The sequence below is a fragment of the Oncorhynchus gorbuscha genome, linkage group LG25, assembly GCF_021184085.1.
Source record: "Oncorhynchus gorbuscha isolate QuinsamMale2020 ecotype Even-year linkage group LG25, OgorEven_v1.0, whole genome shotgun sequence".
Lineage (NCBI taxonomy): Eukaryota > Metazoa > Chordata > Actinopteri > Salmoniformes > Salmonidae > Oncorhynchus > Oncorhynchus gorbuscha.
In genome coordinates, this window is record NC_060197.1 from 13,623,215 (window position 1) to 13,636,781 (window position 13,567).

The window sequence follows — 13,567 nt, forward strand, 5'->3', positions numbered from 1 at the left end:
ACAGAGGGTTCTACCTGGAACCCAAAAAGGTTCTTTGAAGGGTTCTCCCCGAAGGGCAGCGGGAGACCCTTTTAGGTTCTAGGTGGAACCTTTTCTAAAAGTATACAGTTGGGAACTTCTATCAAATCAAGGAATGTGTTGGTATGCTCTATATGCATCCCAGCCTAATGGGGGTTGGATTGGGGACAGAGAGGGAATAATATAATAGAAGTGTGACAAACAAGGAAGTCAAAGGCAATTTGAAGCTTCCATCAACAAGAGTGAAAGAAGCTGGGCCATATCTGAGAGAGTAAACATACTCATATGCAATATAGTCATGAATAATTCAGTTTTACTCCTCCTCTTCAACCTCCCTTCTCTCCTGCCCCTTCCTCTCTCCCTCAACATTTACTAGGGTTGACGACTGTTTAAGTGGCAAAGACAATCAAAGGCACTTTTACTCCTTTTTCTGTCTCCACCGATCCCTCTCTCTGAGAGGGATGCCTCTCATTTGTGTTCCTTTCAATCTACTCCCTTAATAAGAGGAGAGAGATGAAGTCAGAATAGTGCAGATAAAACGACCGCATTTGCAACCTGTTGTCAATTAACAAACCTACCCCCCTAGGAATGCAATTCCACAGCAGAGTAGACAGCTGTTCCATTCCAATCTGAACCTTCGTGTTCAGGGGAGATGCGTGTGTCCATGTGTATGTGTGTGCATGCATGCAGCATGTTCTCATTCTACACCGTTCAAATTAAGTGCTTTGTAAGACCAAAACTATTGGCAACTGAGCTGCCACCAACTTGAAGGAGACGAAACCTTAACTTTGCTGGACTATTGAAACACATCGTGCTGAGACGCTTTGAAACATTACATGGTGTGTTGTAACACCACTTAATCAAATGTTGTACAACAACTTGCCAGGGACTGCGTGAAACTAACAGAAAAGATTGTCAAGTTCAGTGCAGAATTAGATACCTTCTCTTTTGGAGCCGTTTCCTCCCACTAAAGCTTGTAAACACCATTACGGTGTTTTGAATCCTGTCTAGTGCAGATTTAGATCCCGTTTTCAGAGACGTCTTCGTTTTTTAAATGTATTTGATCATTTTAAACATTTGACATTGTCAAACACAATGTTCAAACCACCAGCACTAACTAGAGGTTAAACTGCAATAATTTAGGATTCTAATGACAATCATGAATGTGGTAATGGTGGCTGTCCTCATTGAATGTCAATTTGCCAGATGGTTTTGATATCTGTTCATCACAATCCATTACACCTAGGGCACAAAAAAAACGTAATGCTAATATAGACATATACTTTTCTTTCTTCAAAAATGTATACAAAAATGTGTGAAAAAATCTAAAAGTCTAAACATTTATTTCCGGCAATTCTCTAAAAACAGAGTCACGTGGCAAGATATGAAATGCAAGGTGATAAAACCAAAGACTTCCAATGAGTTCATTCACTCAGTTTTCTCTCTGTTCGGTTATCACCGTGAAAGATTCTTACATTTTAGCAACTTACATTATTTTGGTAAAATGAAATTAACAAATCATTAAACAATATTTATATTTTGGGTTATTCTGACAGCTATGAAATGACAAAGGGTGGGATAGGTGGGAGAAACAGATTGAAGGGTGGGAGCAGGGAATTTAATCCCGGTATTCGGTGGGGAGTGACGTGTCTAACCCGGGTGCGTTACCGCTAGACCACGGGCTCTTGCTTTATATGACCCTTGTAATGTCGTAACCCAAGAAGACTCAAGGCTGTAATCACTGCCAAAGGTGCTTCAACAAAGTACTGAGTAAAGGGTCTGAATACTTATGTACATGTGATATTTCATTATATAATTTTTATTGTTGTAAATTTGCTAAAATGTCTAAAAACCTGTTTTTGCTTTGTCGTTATGGGGTATTATGTATAAATTGATGAGGGAAAAAAACAATTTAATACATTTTAGAATAAGGCTGTAACGTAAAAAAATGTGAAAAGGTTATGGGGCACTGTGTATATATATTTTTTGGTCAATTTCAATTCACCCAAGAATAATTGCTTTGTCATTGGCGTGCGTACTGGGAGAGGAGTCAGGTGCAGGAGAGCAGAGAGTGTGAACAGGTGCACATTTTATTTAGGCAGGAGAAACCAACAGACTGGGTCACTGGGTCGAAACCTCCAGCCAATGCAAAAGTGCTGAAGCGCAAACAGTCACAGTAATATTGTATAAACACAATAACATACCTCATGAAATAAAACACGGAATAAACACATACCAGTAAAACGCGTCAACATAGACACGTAACACAAAACAATCTCACACAAAGACATGAGGGGGAACAGAGGAATAAATACATGTAGTGTGATCGGAGAATGAAAACCAGGTGTGCAGGGAACAAGACAAAACAAATGGATAAATGAAAAATGGAGCGGCAATGGCTAGAAAGCCAGAACGGAACATAACTGCTATGAGCCAACCTGAATCCAATAAACTCTCATTTGCAACTCGTGGGACTAATTATTACACCCTAGATCAGGTAAATGCAGGCAAGTGTGTGTAAGGCGGTATTGAAAGTCACTGTCTGTGACCTTGATTAATCCAATTTGTCTTTCAACCTGTGCACCTACATTACAAACTTTCATTTGTAGGCTAGGTTGTAGCAACCTCATGATGGGTACAGTATATGGAAAATGTGAGTATAATGTAGTGCTCTAAACCTATAAATATTACAATGAGCTGGGTGAATTTTATTTATTTTTATTTATTTTACCTTTATTTTACTAGGCAAGTCAGTTAAGAACAAATTCTTATTTTCAATGACGGCCTAGGAACAGTGGGTTAACTGCCTGTTCAAGGGCAGAACGACAGATTTTGTACCTTGTCAGCTCGGGGATTTGAACTTGCAACCTTTCGGTTACTAGTCCAATGCTCTAACCAATGGAACGTGAATGCGAGGGGCGGCAGGTAGACTAATGGTTAGAGCGTTGGGCCAGGAACTGAAAGGTTGCTGGATTGAATCCCTGAGCTGACAAGGTAAAGATCTGTTGTTCTGCCCCTGAACAAGGCAGTTAACCCAATATTCCCCAGTAGGCTGTCACTGTAAATAGAATTTGTTCTTAACTGACTTGCCTGGTTAAATTGAAAAAAAAAAGAATGTCAGTCATCAAATGTGCTGTAATAAAAATAAGGCCATGCTCATAAACAATATATAATCCTCCCTAAACTTAAATGGCAACGACCGCCACTAGTGCACACATTTTAACCAATGCTCTATGGTCACCCCTTTTAGAGATGGAGGTCTCTGGTCTCTCTGCTCGCTCTATTTTAGTAATTGTTCTGCCATGGCGGTTTGAATTGAATTGAATTAAATTCATTTTGGGTAACATACACTATCTGTCAAAAGTTTTAGAACACCTACACCTAGGTCAGTCGATATGGAAAGAACTTTGAAAGTTTCTTCAAATGCAGTCGCAAAAACCATCAAGCGCTATGATGAAACTGGCTCTCATTAGGACCACCACAGGAAACGAAGACCCAGAGTTACCTCTGCTGCAGAGGATAAGTTCATTCGAGTTAACAGCCTCAGAAATTGCAGCCCAAATAAATGCTTCACAGAGTTCAAGGAACAGACACATCTCAACATCAACTGTTCAGAGGAGACTGCGTGAATCAGGCCTTCATGGTCGAATTGCTGCAAAGAAACCACTACTACACCAATAAGAAGAAGAGACTTGCTTGGGCCAAGAAACATGAGCAATGGACATTAGACCAGTGGAAATTTGCCCTTTGGTCTGGAGTTCAAATTTGAGATTTTTGGTTCCAACCGCCGTGTCTTTGTCAGACATGGTGTGGGTGAATGGATGATCTCGGCATGTGTATTTATCACCGTATAGCATGGAGGAGGAGGCACACTTAACCCGCATAGCTACCACAGCATTCTTCAGCGATACGCCATCCCACCTTGTTTGGGCTTAGTGGGACTATCATTTGTTTTTCAACAGGGCAACGACCCAACATATGACCTGGCCTCCACAATTCCACGACCTCAACCAAATTGAGATGGTTTGGGATGAGTCAGACCGCAGAGTGAAGGAAAAGCAGCAAACAAGTGCTCAGCATATGTGGGAACTCCAACATGACTGTTGGAATAGCATTCCAGGTGAAGCTGGTTGAGAGAATGCCAAGAGTGTGCAAAGCTGTCATCTGTGCAAAGGGTGGCTACTTTGAAGAATCCAAATATAAACTATATTTTGATTTGTTTAACACATTTTTGTGTACTACATGATTCCATATGTGTTATTTCATAGTTTTGACGTCTTCACTATTATTCTACAATGTAGTAAATGGTAAAAACAAAGAAAAACCCTTGAATGAGAAGGTGTTTTAAAACGTTTGATTGGTGTACATATACAACAAAAGGTAGAATGTGGACGCAGAGGATGTCACTTGAAAGTATTTATTAAAGTGTTTATTAAAGTGGTCGATGGAAAAAACAAAAACACATATAATGATTAAAAGGCAAGAAAAAATAACAAACAACCATAAATACATTCATTTATATTGACATCCTAAAAAGTGTCACTATTCACTGAACTTTTCCTTAACCTTAAAAATCAACCATATTCATTTGACATTAAAACAATCTATTAATTTCACATCATACCTATCCTTCAAATAAATTTGAAGATCGAGCATGACCCATCCTTCCCATCTCTCTTTTTACTCATCTCTCTCTCTCTCTCTCTCTCTCTCTCTCTCTCTCTCTCTCTCTCTCTCTCTCTCTCTCTCTCTCTCTCTCTCTCTCTCTCTCTCTCTCTCTCTCTCTCTCTCTCTCTCTCTCTCTCTCTCTCTCTCTCTCACACTCTCTCTCACACACATTGAAGGCTCTGATTAAAAGTGGTTGCGAAAGGCAGGGGACACACATCAAGCCCAGGCAGACAGGCAATGGGGCCACTGGGTGGAATAAACATTGATTTTTGCTTGTTTCATTCCCACCGGCATTTCAGGACCCACCGTGTGATCAATGATTTTAATGTGTTAAGGTGGAGATAATTGTGTTTGGAGGGTAGTGGTCGCCCGGCACTCAGGTAGCTAGAAGCCTTATAATTGGTTGGGACAGAGTAGAGCGGAGAACTGGGACTTCACTGTGTGTAAGGGTGGGAGGTGCTTTTTAGTGTGTGCGTGCGTGTATGTGTGCGTCCGTGTGTGTGTGATTTACATCAGTGACTTGGCAGCTACTCATCAAGGGGCTTTGTGAGGGGGTTGATGGCCTAACTGGCATACTACAACTCCTTCAGACTGTCAATCTGAAATAGATGGAGATTGAAAGATGGAGGCATGGAGACGAGTAAGAGTGAATTTAGAATGGGGAGTACCGGGGGTAGTATACACGAGAGAGACAGAGAGAGAGAAAGAGCACGTGTGAAAGAGAGAGAGAGAGAGAGCGAGAGAAAGAGAGAGAGAGGCATGCATGAATGACTTAGAAAAAAGGAGAGCAGAAAAAAAGAGGTTGGTGAAAGCCCAGAAGAAAGCCCAGAGTTTAGATATACACAAACATCTTCCTCCTCATCCTCTTTACAACACAACCCCTAACAGATAACCTCGCCATTTGTTTCCTATAAACTTGGAGTATCGCCAGGCTTTTCAATCAGCCTGCCTGCTGTTACAACCAGTGTTTCAATAGATGGCGCTGTGGTACCTATGTCTCTATGTATGCAGCATAGCAGCACACATGAACAAGGGACAGGGAAAGCGGGGATACCGAGTCGGTTGTACAATTGAAAGCATTCGAGTGAAATGGGCAGATATTGTCTGACTACTGCTGCGTTGCTTATCCACCTAAAGAAATGCAGGTTATGTAACCAAGAACCAAGACTTCATCTCACACCCTTTACAGCTGCAGAGCAGATAAAGCATCATGAGACCACAGTGTTGGTACGCCAGGCTAATACAGTTGTATCCGAGCACCATGACGGTCGAAACACACTGTTTGTTTATCACTGAAAAAAAAGTGATTAAAATCTATTGTGGATGCAGCCATTACCATTTTACAGCCCTGTGTGTGTGTGTGTGTGTGTGTGTGTGTGTGTGTGTGTGTGTGTGTGTGTGTGTGTGTGTGTGTGTGTGTGTGTGTGTGTGTGTGTGTGTGTGTGTGTGTGTGTGTGTGTGTGTGTGTGTGTGTGTGTGTGTGTGTGTGTGTGTGTGTGTGTGTGTGTGTGTGTGTGTGTGTGTGTGTGTGTGTGTGTGTGTGTCTATCTGCATGCGTGTGTCACAGTGAGTTTGTCATAAAAAGGAGCCTCTCAATCGGAGTGTCAGGTGTCCCAGGTGGACACAAATTTCATGAAGAGCTGGTTTGCGTGACCATGTGCACAGCCCTTCATTGTTTTTTCCTCTCTATTGAATACGCTATTGTTCGGTTTAAATGTTATTGATTAATATTAGATAATTGACAACCGGAGGATTCATTTAATTTTTAAAACTTTTTAAATTTTACCTTAACCAAGTCACCCGTGATACACGTCATCATTCGACGTCCATCCATGTCTGAGGACGTCGGGAAATGATTTGGAAACCAGACACTAGGGGCAACAGCGAGTAGTGTTACATTCAAGTATGTTTCAGTTGTGGATGGGGATGGTGGATGGGCGTAAGAACCAATTTATGCTTGAACCGAAAATGTGGGCAGAGGTGCCTTGCGGTTGGAGGTGTGGCAATTGCAAAGCCTCCGGAGGCACGGAGAGGCCAAATTGAGCGCCGTAATGCGTTGCCGTGTGCCTCTCAAATGTCGTATTAATGCGGAGGGCTCCGTATAGCTCCGCATTGATATGATTGGTTGACTGTAGGTGAGGGTCCTGTAAAAACACAAACTCACTTCCTTGACAACATCCTTCGCAAAAGCTCAGCTCAACAGCTCTGCCCTGCTCTACGAAGCGCAAAAAAGTAGGAATGCTGACTTCTACAGAGGAGCTGCTTCTTGCTGCTGGGTAAAAAGGCAGTTACAATACTTTCAGTGGAGAGGTCAGGACAGGAAGTGACCCAAGCACAGAGGAGACTGACTTCTCCACTGAGAGACCATGACCAAGAGATGAGACGGAACACTTCCTACGCCTTCACACTACGCAGCTCTCTCTCTTTCTCTCGCTCTCTCTCTCTCTCTCTCTCTCTCTCTCTCTCTCTCTCTCTCTCTCTCTCTCTCTCTCTCTCTCTCTCTCTCTCTCTCTCTCTCATTCTTTTCTCCTCCTCTTTCACTCTCCCTCTCTCTTTATCTCACTCTCTCCCTCTCTCTTTATCTCACCCTCTCTCTCTCTCTCTCTTTCTCACCCTCTCTCTCTCACTTTCTCACCCTCTCTCTCCCTCTCTCTCTCTCTCTCTCACTCTTTTCTCCCCCTCTTTCACTCTCTCTCTTTCTCACCCTCTCTCTCTTTTTCTCTCACCCTCTCTCTCTCTCTCTCTTGCGCACTATTTTCTCCTCCTCTTTCACTCTCTCTCTCTTTATCTCCCTTTCTCTCTATCCTTTCCCTCTCTCTCTCTTCCCATCCCTCGCACTCACAGACTCAAACAGCTCACTATCTACAGGTAACTGCATAAATAAAGGAAACACCCACATTAAGTGTCTTCAAGAGCGTTGGCCCACCACGAGCTGCCAGAACAGCTTCAATGCTCCTTGGCATAGATTCTACAACTATCTGGAACTCTATTGGTGGGATGCCACACCGTTCTTCCATGAGAAATGTCATACTTTTGTGTTTTGTTTTATAGTCGTGGAATATGCTGTCTCAGGCGTTGCTCCCGAATCTGCCATAAGTGTTTGTTCAATTGGGCTGAGATCTGGTGACTGACACACACATATGCACACGCACACACACACTCCATTCTATGTCGTCTTTACACTCCTATTTCTCTACAATCTCTCTCTTCTCTCTCTCCATCTAGGCTCCCGAGTAGGGCAGCTGTTTAACCTCTCTAGGGCAGGGGGCAGTATTTTGACATTTGGATGACAAACGTGCCCAAAGTAAATTTCCTGTTACTCAGGCCCAGAAGCTTGGATATGCATATAATCGGTAGTATTGGATAAAAAAACACTCCGAAGTATCTAAAACTGTTAAAATATTGTCTGTGGGTATAACAGAACTGATTTTGCAGGCGAAACCCTGAGGACAATCTATCCAGGACTTTTTTTGTTGTTGAGGTCATTTGACTTTCATAATCTTTTCTATGGGAAAGTCTCATAACTAGGACACAGGTTGCAGTTCCTGTGTCTTCCACTAGATGTCAACAGTCTTTAGACAAGGTTTCAGGCTTGTATTTTGAAAAACGACAAAGAAAAATACCTTTTGGTTTGTGGACACTAATTTCATGAAGTGCTGGTTTGCGTGACTGTGTGCGCGCCCGTCATTGTTTTTCCTTTCTATTGAATATGCTATTGTTCAGTTGAAATATTATAGATTATTTAGATAATTGACAACCTGAGGATTCATTTAATTACATTTTTAAATTTTATTTCACCTTTATTTAAATAGGTAAGCTAGTTGAGAACAAGTTCTCATTTACAACTGTGACCTGGCCAAGATAAAGCAAAGCAGTGCGACAGAAACAACACAGAGTTACACATGGAATAAACAGCGTACAATCAATAACACAATAGAAAAAGTCTATGTACAGTGTGTGCAAATGGCATGAGGTGGTAAGGCAATAAATAGGCCATATTAGCAATTATAAACATCGTTTGACATGTTTTGATGAACTTTACCGGTACTATTAGGATGTATTCATCTGCATGTTTTTGAGCCAGTGGATTACTGAACAAAACGCGCCAACCAAACAGAGTTTTTGGGATACAAAGAGGGACTTTATCGAACAAAACGACTATTCATTGTGTAACTGGGGACCTTTGGATTGAAAAAAGATTAAGATCTTCAAAGGTAAGTGATTTATTTTATCGCTATTTTTGAGTTTTGTGACACCTGTGCAGGTTATGAATTTATGTTAATGCAGGAAGTATGTGAGGCGCTGTCCTCAGACAATCAAAACTATGCTTTCGCCGTAAAGCCTATTGTGAATTGGACCATGCGCTATGACACTTGTATTTTCATGAATTTTTAATATTAGCAATTTTGTATTTTGAATTTGGCGCTCTGCAATTTCACCGGATGTTGGCCAGGTGGGACGCTACTGTCCCACCTGCCCGAGAGAGGCTAAGGCACTACATACATCTCAGCACAAAAGGCATCACTACAGTCCCAGGTTTGAATCCAGGCTATATCACATCTGGTTGTGATTGTGAATCCCATAGGGCGATGCACAATTGGCCCAGCAACATCTGAGTTTTGCCAAGGTAGGCCGTCATTGTAAATAAGAATTTGTTCTTAAATGACTTGCCTAGTTAAATAATGGTTAAAAAAATAAAAAAATAAATCTCCTCTCTGTCCTCTCTCCTCAGGACTTTCTCTTACTCCTTCTCCTATCTCTCTGCCCTCTCTCTCTCTCTCTCTCTCTTCTTCTCCTCCCTATCTCTCTGTCCTCTCTCTTCTTCTTCTCCTCCAAATCAATTTCAAACACATTAAGCGTGATGAAAGGGAAAAAATACCCATCGAGGAGAATTTAGCCCCCATGCCTAGATGAAAGAGCATCTTCTTTCATCCACATCACCATGTCTGTGTAGCTCTAGTTGTAAAACCGCGTGTGAATGCACTAAGTACTCTGGAACACATATTTCAGGGCTTTAAACTCAGTATCCTGTAGATTTCATGTAATCTAATGGCAAGAGAGAGCGCTGTATGTTCTCTCCAGTGGAACAATGCTCAGCTACGCATTCATCTCGATGAGAAGGTTGGTTGTCTTGTGTACACAACGTAACGAGATCAACTTCCTTTCCTTAGGGAGCCTGTGCTCTTGCACGCAACACATGCAGACACAACGAGTAGAAGATATATTTAAAACATTTTTAAGAACAAATTCTACTTACAATGATGGCCGACCGGGGAACAGTGGGGTAACTGCCTTGTTCAGGGACAGAACACCATACTTTTACCTTGTCAGCTCAGGGATTTGGTCCAGCAACCTTTCGGTTACTGGCCCAATGCTCTAACCACTAGGCTACCTGCCACCCCTATACATTACAGATGTCAAATAACATTTTATTCGTCACATGCTTCGTGAAATGCTTACTTACGGGCCCTTTCTAACAATGCAGGTTCAAAAGATAATAGAGAAAATATTGAAAAGCAATAACACGGAATAATAAAAGTAATAATAAATACACAAGGAGCAATGATAACTTCGTTATACTGTACACAGGGTAACAGTACCGAGTCAATGTGCAGGGGTACGAATATAATTGAGGTAGATATGTACATATAACTAGAAATAAAGTGACTAGGCAACAGGATAGATAATATACAGTAGCAGCAGTGTATGTGATGAGTCACCAAAGTTACTGCAAAAAAGGGTCAAAGCAGATAGTCCGAGTAGCTATTTGGTTAACTATTTAACACACTATTTAGCGGTCTTATGGCTTGGGGGTAGAAGCTGTTCAGGGTCCTGTTGGTTCCAGACCTGGCCAAGATAAAGCAAAGCAGTGCATCACTGTCACGCCCTGACCTTAGAGATCCTTTTAACGTCTCTATTTTGGTTTGGTCAGGGCGTGAGTTGGGGTGGGCATTCTATGTTTTGTGTTTCTATGATTTTCTATTTCTATGTTTTGGCCGGGTATGGTTCTCAATCAGGGGCAGCTGTCTATCGTTGTCTCTGATTGGAAACCATACTTGGGTACCCTTTTTCCAACCTGTGTTTGTGGGAAGTTGACTTCTGGCACTTAGACTTAAGCGTCACGGTTTTGTTTTGTAGTTTGTCTTGTTTTGTTCGGCGTCTTTTCTTTATTCAAGAACATGTACGCCCACCACGCTGCACCTTGGTCCAGTTCCTTCAACAGCCGTGACAGACACAAACAACAACACAGAGTTACACATGGAATAAACAAACATACAGTCAATAATACAATAGAAAAAGTATATATACAGTTTGTGCAAATGAGGTAGGATAAGGGAAGTAAGACAATAAATAGGCCATAGTGGTGAAATAATGACAATATATGATGGTGTTGGAGGTGTACACGGCCATGCAGTTGTAGGTGAACAGGGAGTACAGGAGGGGACTAAGCAAGCACCCCTGAGGGGTCCCAGTGTTGACTGTTAGCGTGGCGGATGTGTTGTTGCCTACGCTCACCACCTGCAGGCGGCCTGTCAGGAAGTCCAGGATCCAGTTGCAGATGGAGGTGGTCAGTCCCAGGGTCCTTAGCTTAGTGATGAGCTTGGAGGGCACTATGGTATTGAATGCTGAGCTGTAAGGGAGGAGAGAGGGTGGAAGGAGGGAGGGAGGAAGAAAATTCCTTTAGTTCCTTTCGAATAGCAGCACAACCTGTGTGTGTGTGTGCGCTCATACTTGCCTGCCTGCCTGTCGAAGTTAATAGCATATGTATCTCTTCCCATGAAGGGTTGTCTGTATAATGACCACATGTTAGACTCTCCTTGATAGAAATGCAGCAGCTCATTCACAATGGGGGAGGTATGGTAACATACTGCTGAGAACAGAAATAGTGGAATGATGGTTAGGACCCACCTTCCACTGACATAGAGCCCTGAATACAATCCAGCAATCGAGTAATCATGTGGAGATCAATGTGGAAATGACAAAGGAATATAAACTTAATTGAGGGATAAAATACTACTCAAAGTAATAATTTCAGGTGTTTCATGAATACGCTATAAGCCAGAGTGAAAATGTCAATTGAATTGAATTCGAAAGATCTTACATTAGTTCTTTACCAAATAACCCCTGAGGTCATCAGTAACTTGTTAGGGGGTGCTGAAGTGGTAAAAGGAATCTCAAAGTAAAATATATTACTCTGAAATACAATGGGAGGCCGTGCCAAGGTTGGTCTGTGTGTTTAGTAGAACAGGGTACAGGAAGGAAGTCCTTGGTCTACATACGAAGCGATCCATCTACATTACCCAGAACACTTACCTCTCTGCCTGAGTGAGACTTCCCCATTGTGCCTCCCAGCTCCATAGCCTCACACTCAACAGGACCTCACACACCTCATTGAGCCCAGGTCACATGAGGGTAGTATGTCATTATTAGTGGTGGGCCACCTGATGAACATAAACCATAAACCCCAGGCCCCCCCCCCCCACACACACACACACACACACACACACACACACACACACACACACACACACACACACACACACACACACACACACACACACACACACACACACACACACACACACACACACACACACACACACACACACACACACACGCTGATAGGTAGGGAAAGTTCAGAGGAAAGAGTGGTATAGGCCACAGGGCTAACAGCAGTTCACATCAGCCAGACTAATGGGACTGTCAGACAGCAGCCGTGCTAGTTATCACACACAATGCTAACCCCCTTTGTTCCATTGAAAGGAAATCTTAACACTACAGCATACAATGACATTCTAGATGATTCTGTGCTTCTAAGTTTGTGACAAAAATTTTGAGAAGGCCTTTCCTGTTTCAGCATGACAATGCCCCCGTGCACAAAGCGAGGTCCATACAGAAATGTTTAGTCGAGATCGGTGTGGAAGAACTTGACTGGCCTGCACAGCACGCTGACCTCTACCCCATTGAACACCTTTGGGATGAATTGGAATGCCGACTGCAAGCCAGGCCTAATCGCCCAACATCAATGCCCGACCTCACTAATGCTCTTGTGGCTGAATAGAAGCAAGTCCCTGCAGCAATGTTCCAACATCTAATGGAAAGCCTTTCAAGCAGAGTGGAGGCTGTTGTAGGAGCATAGGGGGGGGGCAACTCCATATTAATGTCCAGGTGTTCGGCGATGTTCGGCGAGCAGGTACTGTATAAGATCTTAGAGTTCTATATGACTTGTCAGAAGCCTTGAATCTTATACTGTATTTTGAAGAATCTGTTAATACATTATCAGGCTGAGGTTACACAAAGCAACTTTCACACAATTTTATACTTTACAAAAATATATACGCAACATGTAAAGCGTTTGTCCCATATTTAATGAGCTGAATTGAAAGATCGCAGAAATTTTCCGTACACACACAAATCTCATTTCTCTCAAATGTTGTGCTCAAATGTGTTTACTTCCCTGTTAGTGAGTATTTCTCCTTTGCCAAGATAATCCATCCACCTGACAGATGTGGCATATCAAGAAGCTGACGAAACAGCATGATCGTTGCACACCTTGTGCTCGGGATAATCAAAGACCACCCTAAAATGTGTGGTTTTGTCACACATCAAAATGCCACAAGATGTCTCAAGTTTTGAGGGAGCGTCCAAATTCATGTTCATTTATCTACCATAAGCCTCCTCCAACGTCGTTTTAGAGAATTTGGCATTACATCCAACTGGCCTCACAACCGCAGACCACGTATGGCGTCATGTGGGCGAGCAGTTTGCTGATGTCAACTTTGTGAACCGGATGTCACATGGTGGTGATGGGGTTATGGTATGGGCAGACATAAGCTATGGACAACGAACACAAGTGCATTTTATCGATGACAATTTGAAC